Source organism: Lolium perenne, chromosome 6, assembly GCF_019359855.2.
Source record: "Lolium perenne isolate Kyuss_39 chromosome 6, Kyuss_2.0, whole genome shotgun sequence".
Classification (NCBI taxonomy): Eukaryota; Viridiplantae; Streptophyta; class Magnoliopsida; order Poales; family Poaceae; genus Lolium; species Lolium perenne.
Window position 1 is genome coordinate 198,287,090 of NC_067249.2, and position 16,089 is coordinate 198,303,178.

A 16,089-nucleotide genomic window follows, 5' to 3' on the forward strand; every position below is an offset into this window, starting at 1 on the left:
GCCTTTACTTTGAATTATTGCTTTATGAGTTAACTCTTATGCAAGACTTATTGATGCTTGTCTTGAAGTACTACTCATGAAAAGTCTTTGCTATATGATTCACTTGTTTACTCATGTCATATACATTGTTTTGATCGCTGCATTCACTACATATGCTTTACAAATAGTATGATCAAGATTATGATGGCATGTCACTCCAGAAATTATCTGTGTTATCGTTTTACCTGCTCGGGACGAGCAGAACTAAGCTTGGGGATGCTGATACGTCTCCAACGTATCGATAATTTCTTGTGTTCCATGCCACATTATTGATGTTATCTACATGTTTTATGCACACTTTATGTCATATTCGTGCATTTTCTGGAACTAACCTATTAACAAGATGCCGAAGTGCCAGTTCCTGTTTTCTGCTGTTTTTGGTTTCAGAAATCCTAGTAACGAAATATTCTCGGAATCGGACGAAATCAACGCCCGTGTTCCTATTTTACCCGGAAGCATCCGTAACACACGAGAACCGCCAGAGAAGGGAGGCGGGGGCCACCACACCACACCCGGCGCGGCCTAGGGGGGGCGCCCCCCTAGGGTGTGGGCCCCCCTTCGACCTTCCTGCGCCGCCTCTTCGCCTATAAGAAGCCCCTGGATCAGAAAACCCTACAACGATTGACGAAAAACCACAGAAACCTTCCAGAGCCGCCGCCATCGCGAAGCCAAGATCTGGGGGACAGGATCTCTGTTCCGGCACGCTGCCGGAGCGGGGAAGTGCCCCCGGAAGGCTTCTCCATCGACACCGCTGCCATCTCCACCGCCATCTTCATCACCGCCGTTGCTCCCATGAGGAGGGAGTAGTTCTCCATCGAGGCTCGGGGCTGTACCGGTAGCTATGTGGTTAATCTCTCTACTATGTACTTCAATACAATGATCTCATGAGCTGCTTTACATGATTGAGATTCATCTGAGTTTTGTATCACTACTATCTATGTGCTACTCTAGTGATGTGTTATTAAAGTAGTTCTATTCCTCCTGCACGAGTGTAAAGGTGACAGTGTGTGCACCGTGTTAGTACTTGGTTTGTGCTATGATCATGATCTCCTGTAGATTATGGAGTTAACTATTGCTATGATAATATTGATGTGATCTATTCCTCCTACATATGCATGAAGGTGACAGTGTGCATGCTATGCTAGTACTTGGTTTAGTAGCGTTGATCTATCTTACACTAAAGGTTACTTAAACATGAGCATTATTGTGGAGCTTGTTAACTCCGGCATTGAGGGTTCGTGTAATCCTACGCAATGTGTTCATCATCCAACAAAAGTGTAGAGTATGCATTTATCTATTCTGTTATGTGATCAATATTGAGAGTGTCCACTAGTGAAAGTGTAATCCCTAGGCCTTGTTCCTAAATACTGCTGAGTTACTACTGCTTGTTTACTGTTTTATTGTGTTACTACTGCTGCAATACCACCACCATCAACTACGCGCCAAGCACTTTTCTGGCACCGTTGCTACTGCTCATATATATTCATACCACCTGTATTTCACTATCTCTTCGCCGAACTAGTGCACCTATTAGGTGTGTTGGGGACACAAGAGACTTCTTGCTTTGTGGTTGCAGGGTTGCATGAGAGGGATATCTTTGACCTCTTCCTCCCTGAGTTCGATAAACCTTGGGTGATCCACTTAAGGGAAAACTTGCTGCTGTTCTACAAACCTCTGCTCTTGGAGGCCCAACACTGTCTACAGGAAAGGAGGGGGAACGTAGACATCAGTGTTCCATATATAGTCGTGCGTGCTCGCAATGAGAAACTTGCACAACATCTTTTGTCCTACCAGCCGGTGGCAGCCGGGCCTCAAGGGAAACTACTGGATATTAAGGTACTCCTTTTAATAAAGTACCGGAGCAAAGCATTAACACTCCGTGAACACATGTGATCCTCACATCACTACCATTCCCTCCGGTTGTCCTGATTTCTGTCACTTCGGGGCCATTGGTTCCGGACAGCGACATGTGTATACAACTTATAGGTAAGACCATAAACAATGAATATCATGATGAAACAATAACATGTTCAGATCTGAGATCATGGCACTCGGGCCCTAGTGACAAGCATTAAGCATAACAAGTTGCAACAATATCATCAAAGTACCAATTACGGACACTAGGCACTATGCCCTAACAATCTTATGCTATTACATGACCAATCTCATCCAATCCCTACCATCCCCTTCGGCCTACAGCGGGGGAATTACTCACACATGGATGGGGGAAGCATGGCTGGTTGATGTTGAGGCGTTGGCGGTGATGGCGGCGATGATCTCCTCCAATTCCCCGTCCCGGCGGAGTGCCAGAACGGAGACTTCTGGCTCCCGCGACGGAGTTTCGCGATGTGGCGGCGTTCTGGAGGGTTTCTGGCGACTTCGACTTCTCCCCGTGCGTTTTTAGGTCGAGGCCGATAAATAGTCCGAAGGAGGGCGTCGGAGGCCGGCCGAGGGGGCCACACCACAGGGCCGCGCGGGCCCCCCCTGGGCCGCGCCGCCCTATGGTGTGGGGCCCTCGGGCCTCCACCTTAATTGTCCTTCTGGCTCCGTCATTATTCTGGGAAAATAGGGCCTTCTGCATAAATTCCGAGGATTTTCCCGAAAGTTGGATTTCTGCACAAAAACGAGACACCAGAGCAGTTCTGCTGAAAACAGCGTTAGTCCGTGTTAGTTGCATCCAAAATACACAAATTAGAGGCAAAACAATAGCAAAAGTGTTCGGGAAAGTAGATACGTTTTGGACATATCACCCACTATCGAGCATAAATACTCCCTCTTGGAGTTACAAGCATCTACTTGGCCAGAGCATCTACTAGTAACGGAGAGCATGCAAGATCATAAACAACACATAGACATAGCTTTGATAATCAACATAACAAGTATTCTCTATTCATCGGATCCCAACAAACGCAACACATAGAATTACAGATAGATGATCTTGATCATGTTCGGCAGCTCACAAGACCCGACAATTAAGCACAATGGGGAGAAGACAACCATCTAGCTACTGCTATGGACCCATAGTCCAGGGGTAGACTACTCACACATCACTCCGGAGGCGACCATGGCGGCGTAGAGTCCTCCGGGAGATGAATCCCCTCTCCGGCAGGGTGCCGAAGGCGATCTCCTGAATCCCCCGAGATGGGATTGGCGGCGGCGGCGTCTCAGTAAGGTTTTCCGTATCGTGGCTCTCGGTACTGGGGGTTTCGCGACGGAGGCTTTAAGTAGGCGGAAGGGCAGGTCAAGAGGCGGCACGAGGGGCCCACACCACAGGCCGGCGTGGCCAGGGCCTGGGCCGCGCCGCCCTAGGGTGTGGCCACCTCGTGGCCCCACTTCGTCTCCTCTTCGGTCTTCTGGAAGCTACGTGGCAAAATAGGACCCTGGGCGTTGATTTCGTCCAATTCCGAGAATATTTCGTTACTAGGATTTCTGAAACCAAAAACAGCGAGAAACAAAGAATCGGCTCTTCGGCATCTTGTTAATAGGTTAGTTCCAGAAAATGCACAAATATGACATAAAGTGTGCATAAAACATGTAGATATCATCAATAATGTGGCATGGAACATAAGAAATTATCGATACGTCGGAGACGTATCATTGGGTGAACAAATTACAGTTGGGCAATTGACAAATAGAGAGGGCATGACCATGCACATACATATTATGATGAGTACTGTGAGATTTAATTGGGCATTACGATAAAGTACATAGACCGCTATCCAGCATGCATCTATGCCTAAAAAGTCCACCTTCAGGTTATCATCCGAACCCCCTCCAGTATTAAGTTGAAAACAACAGACAATTGCATTAAGTATTGCGCGTAATGTAATTAGTAACTACATCCTCGAACATAGCACCAATGTTTTATCCCTAGTGGCAACAGCACATCCATAATCTTAGAGGTTTCTGTCACTCCCCCAGATTCACGGAGACATGAACCCACTATCGAGCATAAATACTCCCTCTTGGACTTACAAGCATCTACTTGGCCAGAGCATCTACTAGTAACAGAGAGCATGCAAGATCATAAACAACACATAGACATAACTTTGATAATCAACATAACATAGTATTCTCTATTCATCGGATCCCAACAAACGCAACATATAGAATTACAGATAGATGATCTTGATCATGTTAGGCAGCTCACAAGACCCGACAATTAAGCACAATGGGGAGAAGACAACCATCTAGCTACTGCTATGGACCCATAGTCCAGGGGTAGACTACTCACTCATCACTCCGGAGGCGACCATGGCGGCGTAGAGTCCTCCGGGAGATGACTCCCCTCTCCGGCAGGGTGCCGGAGGCGATCTCCTGAATCCCCCGAGATGGGATTGGCGGCGGCGGCGTCTCTGGAAGGTTTTCCGTATCGTGGCTCTCCGTACTGGGGGTTTCGCGACGGAGGCTTTAAGTAGGCGGAAGGGCAGGTCAAAAGGCGGCACGAGGGGCCCACACTACAGGCCGGCGCGGCCAGGGCCTGGGCCGCGCCGCCCTAGGGTGTGGCCACCTCGTGGCCCCACTTCGTCTCCTCTTCGGTCTTCTGGAAGCTTCGTGGCAAAATAGGACCCTGGGCGTTGATTTCGTCCAATTCCGAGAATATTTCGTTACTAGGATTTCTGAAACCAAAAACAGCATAAAACAGCAACTGGCTCTTCGGCATCTTGTTAATAGGTTAGTTCCAGAAAATGCACGAATATGACATAAAGTGTGCATAAAACATGTAGATATCATCAATAATGTGGCATGGAACATAAGAAATTATCGATACGTCGGAGACGTATCAGCATCCCCAAGCTTAGTTCTGCTCGTCCCGAGCAGGTAAAACGATAACAAAGATAATTTCTGGAGTGACATGCCATCATAACCTTGATCATACTATTTGTAAAGCATATGTAATGAATGCAGCGATCAAAACAATGTAAATGACATGAGTAAACAAGTGAATCATATAGCAAAGACTTTTCATGAATAGTACTTCAAGACAAGCATCAATAAGTCTTGCATAAGAGTTAACTCATAAAGCAATAATTCATAGTAAAAGCATTGAAGCAACACAAAGGAAGATTAAGTTTCAGCGGTTGCTTTTAACTTATAACATGTATATCTCATGGATAATTGTCAACATAGAGTAATATAATAAGTGCAATATGCAAGTATGTAGGAATCAATGCACAGTTCACACAAGTGTTTGCTTCTTGAGGTGGAGAGAAATAGGTGAACTGACTCAACAATAAAAGTAGAAGAATGGTCCTTCAAAAAGGAAAGCATCGATTGCTATATTTGTGCTAGAGCTTTTATTTTGAAAGCATGAAACAATTTTGTCAACGGTAGTAATAAAGCATATGAGTTATGTAAATTATTTCTTACAAGTTGCAAGCCTCATGCATAGTATACTAATAGTGCCCGCACCTTGTCCTAATTAGCTTGGACTACCGGATCATCGCAATACACATGTTTTAACCAAGTGTCACAATGGGGTACCTCCATGCCGCCTGTACAAAGGTCTAAGGAGAAAGCTCGCATTTTGGATTTCTCGCTTTTGATTATTCTCAACTTAGACATCCATACCGGGACAACATGGACAACAGATAGTGGACTCCTCTTTAATGCATAAGCATGTGGCAACAATTATTATTCTCATATGAGATTGAGGATGTATGTCCAAAACTGAAACTTCCACCATGAATCATGGCTTTAGTTAGCGGCCCAATGTTCTTCTCTAACAATATGCATGCTTAACCATAGGGTGGTAGATCTCTCTTACTTCAGACAAGACGGACATGCATAGCAACTCACATGATATTCAACAAAGAATAGTTGATGGCGTCCCCAGAAATATGGTTATCGCACAACAAGCAACTTAATAAGAGATAAAGTGCATAAGTACATATTCAATACCACAATAGTTTTTAAGCTATTTGTCCCATGAGCTATATATTGTAAAGGTGAAGAGTGGAAATTTAAAGGTAGCACTCAAGCAATTTACTTTGGAATGGCGGAGAAATACCATGTAGTAGGTAGGTATGGTGGACACAAATGGCATAGTGGTTGGCTCAAGGATTTTGGATGCATGAGAAGTAATCCCTCTCGATACAAGGTTTAGGCTAGCAAGGTTATTTGAAACAAACACAAGGATGAACGGTGCAGCAAAACTCACATAAAAGACATATTGTAAACATTATAAGACTCTACACCGTCTTCCTTGTTGTTCAAACTCAATACTAGAAATTATCTAGACTTTAGAGAGACCAAATATGCAAACCAAATTTTAGCATGCTCTATGTATTTCTTCATTAATGGGTGCAAAGTATATGATGCAAGAGCTTAAACATGAGCACAACAATTGCCAAGTATCACATTATCCAAGACATTTTAGCAATTTACTACATGTAGCATTTTCCAATTCCAACCATATAACAATTTAACGAAGAAGAAACTTCGCCATGAATACTATGAGTAAAGCCTAAGGACATACTTGTCCATATGCTACAGCGGAGCGTGTCTCTCTCCCACAAAGTGAATGCTAGGATCCATTTTATTCAAACAAAAACAAAAGCAAAAACAAACCGACGCTCCAAGCAAAGCACATAAGATGTGACGGAATAAAAATATAGTTTCAGGGGAGGAACCTGATAATGCTGTCGATGAAGAAGGGGATGCCTTGGGAATCCCCAAGCTTAGACGCTTGAGTCTTCTTAGAATATGCAGGGGTGAACCACCGGGACATCCCCAAGCTTAGAGCTTTCACTCTCCTTGATCATGTTGTATCATCTCCCTCTCTTGATCCTTGAAAACTTCCTCCACACCAAACTTAGAACAACTCATTAGAGGGTTAGTGCACAATCAAAATTAACATGTTCAGAGGTGACACAATCATTCTTAACACTTCTGGACATTGCATAAAGCTACTGGATATTAATGGATCAAAGAAATTCATCCAACATAGCAAAAGAGGCAATGCGAAATAAAAGGCAGAATCTGTCAAAACAGAACAGTTCGTATTGACGAATTTTATCGCGGCACCAGACTTGCTCAAATGAAAATGCTCAAATTGAATGAAAGTTGCGTACATATCTGAGGATCACTCACGTAAATTGGCATAATTTTCTGAGTTACCTACAGAGAAAACAGCCCAGATTCGTGACAGCAAAGAAATCTGTTTCTGCGCAGTAATCCAAATCTAGTATGAACTTTACTATCAACGAGTTTACTTGGCACAACAAAACACTAAACTAAGATAAGGAGAGGTTGCTACAGTAGTAAACAACTTCCAAGACACAAAATAAAAATAAAGTACTGTAGTAAAAACCATGGGTTGTCTCCCATAAGCGCTTTTCTTTAACGCCTTTCAGCTAGGCGCAGAAAGTGTGTATCAAGTATTATCAAGAGACGAAGTGTCAACATCATAATTTGTTCTAATAATAGAATCAAAAGGTAACTTCATTCTCTTTCTAGGAAAGTGTTCCATACCTTTCTTGAGAGGAAATTGATATTTTATATTACCTTCCTTCATATCAATGATAGCACCAACAGTTCGAAGAAAAGGTCTTCCCAATATAATGGGACAAGATGCATTGCATTCAATATCCAAGACAACAAAATCAACGAGGACAAGGTTATTGTTAACGGTAATGCGAACATTATCAACTTTCCCCAAGGGTTTCTTTGTAGAATGATCAGCAAGATTAACATCCAAATAACAATTTTTCAGCGGTGGCAAGTCAAGCATATTATAGATTTTCTTAGGCATAACGGAAATACTTGCACCAAGATCACATAAAGCATTACAATCAAAGTCTTTAACCTTCATCTTAATGATGGGCTCCCAACCATCCTCTAGCTTTCTAGGAATAGAAGTTTCAAGTTTTAGTTTCTCTTCTCGAGCTTTTATGAGAGCATTTGTAATATGTTTTGTGAAAGCCAAGTTTACAGCGCTAGCGTTGGGACTCTTAGCAAGTTTTTGTAAGAACTTTATAACTTCAGAGATGTGGCAATCATCAAAATCTAAATCATTATGAGCTACAGCAATGGGATCATCATCCCCAAAGTTGGAAAAAATTTCAGCAGTTTTATCACAGCGCTTTAATAGTTTTAGCAATTTCAGGCAATTTTGTACGCTTTGCACTAGGAGTAGAAACATTGCCAACACCAATTATTTTATCATTAATAGTAGGAGGTGCAGCAACATGTGAAGAGTCAACATTACTTGTGGTGGTAATAGTCCAAACTTTAGCTACATTTTTCTCTTTAGCTAGTTTTTCATTTTCTTCTCTATCCCACCTAGCACGCAATTCAGCCATTAATCTTATATTCTCATTAATTCTAACTTGGATGGCATTTGCTGTAGTAACAATTTTATTATGATGATTCTCATTAGGCATAACTTTCGATTTCAAAAGATCAACATCAGCAGCAAGACTATCGACTTTAGAAGCAAGTATATCAATTTTCCCAAGCTTTTCTTCAACAGATTTGTTAAAAGCAGTTTGTGTACTAATAAATTTTTTAAGCATGGCTTCAAGTCCAGGGGGTGTATTCCTATTATTATTGTAAGAATTCCCATAAGAATTAGCATAACCATTACCATTATTATAAGGATATGGCCTATAGTTATTACTAGAATTGTTCCGATAAGCATTATTGTTGAAATTATTATTTTTAATGAAGTTTACATCAACATGTTCTTCTTGGGCAACCAATGAAGCTAACGGAACATTATTAGGATCAACATTAGTCCTATCATTCACAAGCATAGACATAATAGCATCAATCTTATCATTCAAGGAAGAGATTTCTTCGATAGAATTTACCTTCTTACCTTGTGGAGCTCTTTCCGTGTGCCATTCAGAGTAGTTGATCATCATATTATCAAGAAGATTTGTTGCTTCACCAAGAGTGATGGACATAAAGGTACCTCCAGCAGCTGAATCCAATAGGTTCCGTGAAGAAAAATTCAGTCCTGCATAAAATGTTTGGATGATCATCCAAGTAGTCAGTCCATGGGTTGGGCAATTTTTAACCAGAGATTTCATTCTTTCCCATGCTTGTGCAACATGTTCAGTATCTAATTGTTTAAAATTCATTATGCTACTCCTCAAAGATATAATTTTAGCAGGGGGATAATATCTACCAATAAAAGCATCCTTGCATTTAGTCCATGAATCAATACTATTCTTAGGCAGAGATAACAACCAATCTTTAGCTCTTCCTCTTAATGAGAAAGGGAACAATTTTAATTTTATAATGTCACCATCTACATCTTTATATTTTTGCATTTCACATAGTTCAACAAAATTATTAAGATGGGCAGCAGCATCATCAGAACTAACACCAGAAAATTGCTCTCGCATAACAAGATTCAGTAAAGCAGGTTTAATTTCAAAAAATTCTGCTGTAGTAGCAGGTGGAGCAATAGGTGTGCATAAGAAATCATTATTATTTGTGGTTGTGAAGTCACACAACTTAGTATTTTCAGAGGTGGCCATTTTAGCAGTAGTAAATAGAGCAAACTAGATAAAGTAAATGCAAGTAACTAATTTTGTGTGTGTTTTTGATATAGAGTGCAAGATAGCAAATAAAGTAAAACTAGCAACTAATTTTTTGTATTTTGGTTTAGTGCAGCAAATAAAGTAGTAAATAAAACTAAGCAAGACAAAAACAAAGTAAAGAGATTGGGATGTGGAGACTCCCCTTGCAGCGTGTCTTGATCTCCCCGGCAACGACGCCAGAAATTTGCTTGATGCGTGCAGTTGACACGTCCGTTGGGAACCCCAAGAGGAAGGTGTGATGCGCACAGCGGCAAGTTTCCCTCAGTAAGAAACCAAGGTTTAATCGAACCAGTAGGAGTCAAGAAGCACGTTGAAGGTTGATGGCGGCGGGATGTAGTGCGGCGCAACACCAGAGATTCCGGCGCCAACGTGGAACCTGCACAACACAACCAAAGTACTTTGCCCAACGAAACAGTGAGGTTGTCAATCTCACCGGCTTGCTGTAACAAAGGATTAGATGTATAGTGTGGATGATGATTGTTTGCAGAAAACAGTAGAACAATATTGCAGTAGATTGTATTTCAGTATAGAGAATTGGACCGGGGTCCACAGTTCACTAGAGGTGTCTCTCCCATAAGATAAACAGCATGTTGGGTGAACAAATTACAGTTGGGCAATTGACAAATAGAGAGGGCATGACCATGCACATACATATTATGATGAGTACTGTGAGATTTAATTGGGCATTACGACAAAGTACATAGACCGCTATCCAAAGATGCATCTATGCCTAAAAAGTCCACCTTCAAAGTTATCATCCGAACCCTCCAAAAGATATTAAGTTGAAAACAACAGACAATTGCATTAAGTATTGCGCGTAATGTAATTAGTAACTACATCCTCGAACATAGCACCAATGTTTTATCCCTAGTGGCAACAGCACATCCATAATCTTAGAGGTTTCTGTCACTCCCCCAGATTCACGGAGACATGAACCCACTATCGAGCATAAATACTCCCTCTTGGAGTTACAAGCATCTACTTGGCCAGAGCATCTACTAGTAACGGAGAGCATGCAAGATCATAAACAACACATAGACATAACTTTGATAATCAACATAACATAGTATTCTCTATTCATCGGATCCCAACAAACGCAACATATAGAATTACAGATAGATGATCTTGATCATGTTAGGCAGCTCACAAGACCCGACAATTAAGCACAATGGGGAGAAGACAACCATCTAGCTACTGCTATGGACCCATAGTCCAGGGGTAGACTACTCACTCATCACTCCGGAGGCGACCATGGCGGCGTATAGTCCTCCGGGAGATGACTCCCCTCTCCGGCAGGGTGCCGGAGGCGATCTCCTGAATCCCCCGAGATGGGATTGGCGGCGGCGGCGTCTCTGGAAGGTTTTCCGTATCGTGGCTCTCCGTACTGGGGGTTTCGCGACGGAGGCTTTAAGTAGGCGGAAGGGCAGGTCAAAAGGCGGCACGAGGGGCCCACACTACAGGCCGGCGCGGCCAGGGCCTGGGCCGCGCCGCCCTAGGGTGTGGCCACCTCGTGGCCCCACTTCGTCTCCTCTTCGGTCTTCTGGAAGCTTCGTGGCAAAATAGGACCCTGGGCGTTGATTTCGTCCAATTCCGAGAATATTTCGTTACTAGGATTTCTGAAACCAAAAACAGCAGAAAACAGCAACTGGCTCTTCGGCATCTTGTTAATAGGTTAGTTCCAGAAAATGCACGAATATGACATAAAGTGTGCATAAAACATGTAGATATCATCATTAATGTGGCATGGAACATAAGAAATTATCGATACGTCGGAGACGTATCACCTACCACGTACTTCTCTTCAGAAAATCCTGCACGTTTGAATATGCAGCCCCACGAATGGAGGTCAGTACAACGATGTACCGGCAAATGACACTTATATGGTGGCTGTTTTGGGCATGACTATCTACATGATATTTGGCAAGTGGAGTTTAGGCAAATTTGCACAAAGCCAATTTTATCCTACATTTTATTTGAAAACAAAACATTTTACAAAACTCATAATGATGTCATAAACAGTATCATGGTTGCATCTCCCATGTACTATCCGACAGTTGCTACTCAAATTTTAGCTTATTCAGAAAAGGTGATGAGATTCTTCCGTACATTCCCTACCTAGAAAGCTCAAATTGTCCGTAACCGGGGACACGGCTAAGATCTTAGGTTTAACTCTCGAGAGGTTGTGCACTTTCACCTTACGACCCACCCTTCCCAAGAGAAGAATGAGACAAGATCTTTCAGAAGGAGGTTTCAACCATACTAGCATAGACTCGTAGCCATTTGGCTGCAGCCACATCTTCCTGTCTATCAAACAAGTTGAACCTCACAACTTACTTAATCCCGGTAGAGCCCATAATACCATAAGGCTGCACTGGAAGCTAACTAAAACATGGACGACATATTAATCTCTTTAATCCTGGGTGGCCATCCACAAGTGAAACCCACAAGCTTAAAACCATTACAGATAATAAACCCCCGCACGATCCCCTGGTGAAAACCAGAGGTGTAGTCTAGGGCAACCACTATTCAACTGCGCACTCTCAGGCACCCACCCGTCCACTGGTCCATCCCCAGGGATCGGAGCCCTGAGCAGCCGCCCACCACTCAAACAATCCACCCAGGTGATTCATTAATGTTGTTAATTTTCACTTTTCAAACCATCACAATCTAAACAATGAAACATCATTTGGCATTTGATGTTGCAGAGCAGAAATAAGTATCCTAACAATAGGTTCAGGAGTAGCTACACACTACTAGGGTGTGCTAAGCATAGCATAATAATTTTCTTTTGAAAACAAATTCCTACCATGCATACTAGTTTCAAAACACTAATGCATATATAAAATAAGTAGGATTTGAATGTCACTTGCCTTTTGGTAGTTGAAGCGCGTTCACTTCTCTTAATCAAAATACGTGCCTCTCCGTACGAACTATAATATAAAATATAGCACAACATAAACACACCATTCAACAACAACAACAAAAATAAACAAACATTCGATATGAACAATCATAGACATGCATGCATGCTATGCACCAATTTATTTCACAAGAGAGGTAGTGTGTATGTGTTGTATTGTGTGTTCTCTGATATGTGCAATAATAATAAAGCTTCCTGGGTATTTAATTTGGTTTAGAAAAACAATAATTAAGTATCTACTTAACATACACAACCTTATTAATTAGCTACCGCAAGATTTATGTTTAGTAAAAATATAAACTTGACTTCCCTGGATAGGTTACAGTAACACAAGAGTAGAGCAATTGGAATTATTTAAAAATAATTTATAGAATTTGAATTATCTTCGAATTACTGATTCGGATAAATTTTACTAAAGCAAGTTTGTGCATGTATCAAAGTTGTATAATTCTTATTCCATGTTGTAGTACATGATCTGAGGATTCCAGAAAGTACAAAAATGTACGATTTGGCCTAGTAGATTATTTTATACAAATTTTATAGTATAAAAGGCTTAATTTAATTATTTGAATTATGACGCAAAATCTAACACAAAACCTATACAGTATTATTGCATAAAGTTGTTGTACAGGTTAAGAGCTTTCCAAAACTATAAAAATTGCAAAATTTGACCCAGTGGTTGATTTTATAATGAATTTCTAAGTTGGACACATAATCTGACATTTAAGATTTAAATTTAAAACGAGTTTGACCGAGTTTGACTGAGACGCTGACTGTACTGATGACTGTATAGTTGAGTGCTGACTGTACAGTTGACTGCTGACTGTACCGCTGACTGTACTGCTGACTGTAGTTTGACTTTGACCAGACTGAGTTGACTATGCTGATGTCATGATGATGTCATAAATGTTGACAGAAAAAGTTGCTCAGATGGAAAAACTTTGTACATCAAAGTTATATAGAATTAATATATCTATTTAACGAACAAATTACTTTTCATAATAGCATAATTAATTTAACAAGATCTGGATTATACCTTATAAGATCTGAATCTTGTAACACGGTTTTCTCCTTGCTCGGTGAACGAAACAAGGTGAGACTCGCGGCAATGGAAAGATCTTGACGAGAGGAACAACTTCCATGTTGAAGTCATGACGATTCGAGATAGTTTTGAAACTCGATTTGGCTCGACTCGAAATAGATCTGTAGATAAGCCACCAATTGATACTTCAAATCGAAAAACTTCCAACATGAAAGTTGTAGAGGATGATCAGATCTACATACTCACCAAAGGAATTTGGATTTCATGGAACGAACACGAACTAATTGAAGATTCCCTTTGTCAGATCTGACGCCTTGCGATGCGAAATTATCCGTGTATGGTGGATGAAAAGAGATGAGATTGGTCGGGATTGAAAGATCTCGACGAGATCTACAACTTTCATGTAGAGCCCGAAGCGATTTGAGGTAGTTTAGGTGGTCAAAACAACGAGTTAAGATTCATTGATCTAGGATTTCGAGAGGAGCAAAGGAAAAACAAAACTGCGACGTGGTGATGGCTTTATATAGGCCATAGGTCGGTAGAAAAGGTGGGTCTCGAATTTATGAACGCGTAGAAACAAACGGATCTGAAATCGGAATTGTGTAGCTCAAGAAAAGTGCGTTTAAGTGGAGATAAGTTTTACAAACACGGGATTAGGGTCGTTCGTTTCCTGACTGTGGGGTTCCATCGATGGCTGCCGGTTGGTCCGGCTGGGCTGGCCGCTTGGTGGGCCGGTCGGCCGGGTGGTCGGCCCGTTTTTTTTTTCTTTTTTTTTTCTTTTCTCTATTACTTGTTTCTTTTATAAAATGAGTTTCATAACTCCGATTTGAGTGAAACGAAATTTTACGAGTTTATAAAATTATATTGCTCAGTATAGGATAATAAAAGGATTTAAATTTTATAAATTTTTATTTTATATCATTTTATTACTACTATGCCATTATGCCTATATGTGAATAGTTTCAACATACACATACCAAACAAGTTTCTAAAAATTTGTAAAAATCAAAATAGTGTTTTAGGATAACAAGGAAACTGTTTAAAAACCATTTATAAAAATAAATTAATAATTATTTGCACTTGGCCTAAATGACAACTTTGGCAATATTTTGCAAATAGAGTTTTCTAACGTTTTATTTTCTCAAATAAAAATGCATTAAGGATTTTGAAAACCTTGAAAACAAAGATATGTTTGATTTTGAATACTTTGAAACCAAAAGTTTTTGAAAACACTATTTTGAAATTAATTAGTAAATAACTTTAAAAAGTTTTAATTCTTTGTGAATTTTCAATCAAGTTCAAACAATCAAGCATTAAAATTATTTTTATTTTACATTCCAAAATTTAGAAAATTTTGGGATGTGACAACATCTTATATATGAGTTTAAACTAAACACAAACACAAGAAACCTATATATAAGATCATCAACACCACTTACCGTTGCTGAATTCGATCACACGCAAAAAAATTAAATTGCATTGCATACCGTCTAAGCTTATATTGAAAATATTTCAGGCCACTTGAGATATCCCTTTTGCAAATAGAATGCATATTTCAATTTGAAGCATAGTACATGTTAGTACCTAGTCTTGAAAAACATCACCGATCACAGACTCAAGAAAGTCATCATTGTTTGGTTTGTCTCCAACATTGATGTAGTGCTCGGTGATCCTCTTGAAGTTGTAATGCAAGAACAACTTGTTACATAAATACCAATGCAACACCATTGCCCGAAGTTAATTAGCATCAAGACAACACCAACAACAACACACTTCTTCGTGGATACGGCGCGATACCTCGGGATAAATTTTACTTCCAGACCTAGTGCGCCTGCGGGGATCTGCCTACTCTCTCTCTCTCCCCATGCATGAGCCCACCCAACACACCTCGCTGAATCCCTACCGGTCTCTGTGCCACTCCCACCTAGGTTAGAGTCTGTTTAGAGATATTGGTGCCTCGAGGAAGGCATGCTTAGTTTTTTTTTTGTTGGAGAACAATTCCCCTCGGTGGGGCTGTGTGGCTGGCAACGAACTCTCATTGGTCGCTCAATCGGGGTCGGGGCACGTCACGCGACCCACATCTTCTCGACTTGTTTTCTTCTTTTTCACATAGACTAAATATCTCTTTCGCGAGCATCAACACAATACCTACGTTGATGTTGTCCTTGATGCAAGTCAGCGCCGATGCTACAAGGCGGAATCAACGATGATGTGAGGTAGCCGTCAATGCTGCCAGTAAAGAGACACAGAACTACAAGTGTTCACATATTACATAGACTACTAATATAATAAACTTGTAAAAAACACTGAAAAAAATACAAATCTAGCTGCATGCACCCCTTTAGTACGATGTTCAACAATAAAATAACATGTATGAAGTCCTTTTGCCAAAACAAAAGTCGGACAACTTTCACCAAACAATAGAAAACCTCTTGATTCTCGAGCAAAGACATACTTTTTTTTTGAAAGCCGAGCAAAGACATACTATGTGGAGGGCCGTGCGTCATCGATCGCATCATTTCATGGTGAGAGCCAAA

At 41.0% G+C, this 16,089-nt stretch overlaps 1 long non-coding RNA gene across 1 annotated transcript; it reads right to left on the reverse strand.

Annotated features, from left to right (window-relative positions):
• Window positions 1-10,682: 10,682 nt before the first annotated feature.
• Window positions 10,683-14,039, reverse strand: LOC139832123 (uncharacterized). The gene is made up of 3 exons (XR_011746747.1): window positions 13,799-14,039; window positions 13,547-13,713; window positions 10,683-12,520 (listed from the first exon to the last, which is right to left on the reverse strand). It is a non-coding gene; the product is annotated as an uncharacterized lncRNA (long non-coding RNA).
• Window positions 14,040-16,089: the final 2,050 nt, after the last annotated feature.